At 33.4% G+C, this 3,082-nt stretch overlaps 1 protein-coding gene across 1 annotated transcript in view; it reads right to left on the reverse strand.

Annotated features, from left to right (window-relative positions):
• Positions 1-3,082, reverse strand: part of LOC107745132 (D(2)-like dopamine receptor) — a 61,327-nt gene that overhangs the window by 11,694 nt on the left and 46,551 nt on the right. The gene's annotated exons all lie outside the window — the stretch shown is intronic.

Here is a 3,082-nt window from a genome sequence, read left to right on the forward strand (position 1 = left end):
GGGTTATTTTATATGCTATTTGTGCAGCAGCAGTATGTCTTAAATACTCACGGCACCGTATCGACGTTTGACATTGGCAGTAGCAAGTTCCTGTACTTGCTTGCAGCAGCAGCAATAATCTACAGCTACAGCAATAACCAACAGCAGCAGCAATTCAGCAGCAGCAGCAGCGTAGCAGATCTATTCCGCTAAGACCAAATACATTAACATTGTCATATCCATCACCATGTTAAATCTTCCGAGAGTTGTCATGATTGAAATATAATTTTTCTACCATGTCCCCTTAGGGGCTCTGCATATATACAGGATCAGCATCTAAAATATAAATCTAGTTATACATAATTAAGACTTTCATTTATGAGTAAATTATGTAGAATTAAAGTGTATCTTAATTTAACTAAACATTAAATAGAGACTAATAAAAGTAAAATCCTTTGCGCTCTTTGTAAGGTTTAATTTAATTATCATGAAATTATTCAGTAAGTATGAAATAAGTGCAACATCATGTTGTGTAACATTAATGTGTGTTTCACTCATTGACTGATTTGTATGCATGTGTTTAGCATGTGTTAAAAGGGCTTGTTAAATAAATGTGATACTGTTAACAATTTAATTTATTTTATAAATGCAATAAAATTAACCTATGAAATGCACTCAATGCACAATATATAGTCTAGGCTATGTTTATTAACCACCCGGTTTCATTTTGTAGTAATACAGTTTTTTTCAATTGCTAACATCCCTTTGTCCAATCTATAATCACATTTTCAAAACTCTAAACACAATTAGAAAAACATCCATCTGTTGTGACCATACCATGAATTGTGTTAATGGTATGGTCACAACAGATGGATGTTTTTCTAATTGTGTTTAGAGTTTTGAAAATGTGATTATAGATTGGACAAAGGGATGTTAGCAATTGAAAAAAACTGTATTTCTACAAAATGAAACCGGGTGGTTTCATTTTCAGTTACTAGTTTACCCCATACCAAAATCATGGATCATTCTTATCTTTTTTACAAATGCTTAAACACAGCATGACAGAAATGAAGACCTAATGTTCCAAACTTTAAATACAGTGTAAAGCCTCTACTTCTGCAACAAAATAGCTGATAAGAGTTATTTTAATTACTGATAATTGAGAAATAGCTAATTCAAATCTTAATTAATAATTTCAAGTCTTTCCATTACATGGCCATGCACAATAAAAAGGCACTCTCTGGATTGGTTTTGTTCAAAACAATACAGAACAACACAGAGAAGCAGAAAAAGAAAGAAAATGTCTGGACGAGGGAGAGAAGTTGGACCAGGACTGTCTGGTTTGGTTGAGCTACCAAATCAGAAATCAAGAGACTACAACAGACAGCCATGACTGCTGAGACGATTATTGACCCAACCTCCAAGATCTGTACACCTCCAGAGTAAGGAAAAGGGCTAAGAAAATCACTTTGGACCCCACACACCCAGCCCACTCTCTCTTCGTACTGTTGCCTTCTGGTCTGCGCTACAGACCATAATTTTCTGTTTTTTCTTATATTACTGTTATAATTCCTGTGTATGTCTGCACTATGTCCATACTTTCTTCTGCACTGGAAGCTCCCGTCGTCAAGTCAAATTCATAATGCCTGTAAACATACTTGGTAATAAAGCTCTTTCTGACATTCTGACAAGGGAGAAGGAGAGGTAGGTGGCAAAAGGCAAAGGGCTGTATGTTTTTTGTTTTTTCACACAGAAATGTCCTTTTGCCAATAAAGCCTTTACTGCAGCAATTCTGTCACTTTTTTTTACATTCCATAAAGTACTGATGACTCCTTCACTATGCTGTACACATACGATCTAAAATGAATCCACACATTTACACACACACACAAACAAAAATTTACAGTTCAGCTGACTGAATTATTATTATTATTATTATTATTATTATTTATTTATTTTTCAAATGGATCTCATATGTGTGATGTAGGTGTGTTGCTGTGTTAAGAGTTTAGAAAAAGTACTTTAAGTATTGGTAAACGCTTGTTAGCAATTGAAAAAAACTGTAATAAATGGAAATTGTGCAACTTTTGTGAATGAAGTGCAATATATAATGAGTCTAATTTATATAAAACGTAGGTGTGTTTTAAATTTTAGCACAAAAAAATGCACTGCGGCTAGTTAGCGAATAACTAGGTATAGTTAGTGAATAACAGGCTAGTTAGCAAATAACAGGCATTTGCACTGACATATCATGTGTAAAAGTGGCATAATCACTTATTTATTGAGGCAATAAAAACATTTTTTTTGCAGCAAATTTACAATCGGTTATGTCTTTAGCAAGCATTTACCTAAACTTAACCAGCCACCCTTGTTTACACAAACCTTGTTACAGTAGCTAAAAGTCCAATGCCCATAAAGATACTTAATGATTAGTAATCGTTTATAAACATTTACAAATGATGAATAGTTTCAACTTTAGATTGGCTACTGCAAAAACATGAACAAATGATTAATAAATGATTAGTAAAGATGTGTGAATAGGCTAAATTCAGGTCTTTCGGGACACGTTTTGCCATAAAACTATGTGGTATGTATTTAGACTTCCAAACGGCCAGCTCCTTTTTCTGTACAGATTTTGTTTCATAACTGCACTTCTCTCCCCATAATGAGCCAAAGAGCACTGAGCAATATTGGATGTAACGGTGCAAATGTAGAGTTAGCTGCATACATATATCTACAGAATAACATGATATTTTACACAATTTTTATGACTTGTTTTATAAGAAAAGCACACTTACTGCTTTCTTGTTTTTGGCAGGTAAACCCCCGTTGGTCTTAATGATAACCTAAATTCAGGTCTTTCGGGACACGTTTTGCCATTGAGATGACTGCTCATAAAGGTATTAATGATTAGTAAACATTTGCAAATGATGAATAGTTTCCACTTTAGATTGGGTACTGCAAAAACAAACAAATAATTCATAGATTATTTGTTAAGATGAATAAATAGAGGTATACACAACAAACAAAGATCAACAAATGAAGATCATGTGAACTGAAAGTTTACTGACATTTGTAAGCATTTCAATTTATATTAAATTAT

Source organism: Sinocyclocheilus rhinocerous, unplaced genomic scaffold (genome assembly GCF_001515625.1).
Source record: "Sinocyclocheilus rhinocerous isolate Xijiao unplaced genomic scaffold, SAMN03320098_v1.1 scaffold1279, whole genome shotgun sequence".
NCBI classification, from domain to species: Eukaryota; Metazoa; Chordata; class Actinopteri; order Cypriniformes; family Cyprinidae; genus Sinocyclocheilus; species Sinocyclocheilus rhinocerous.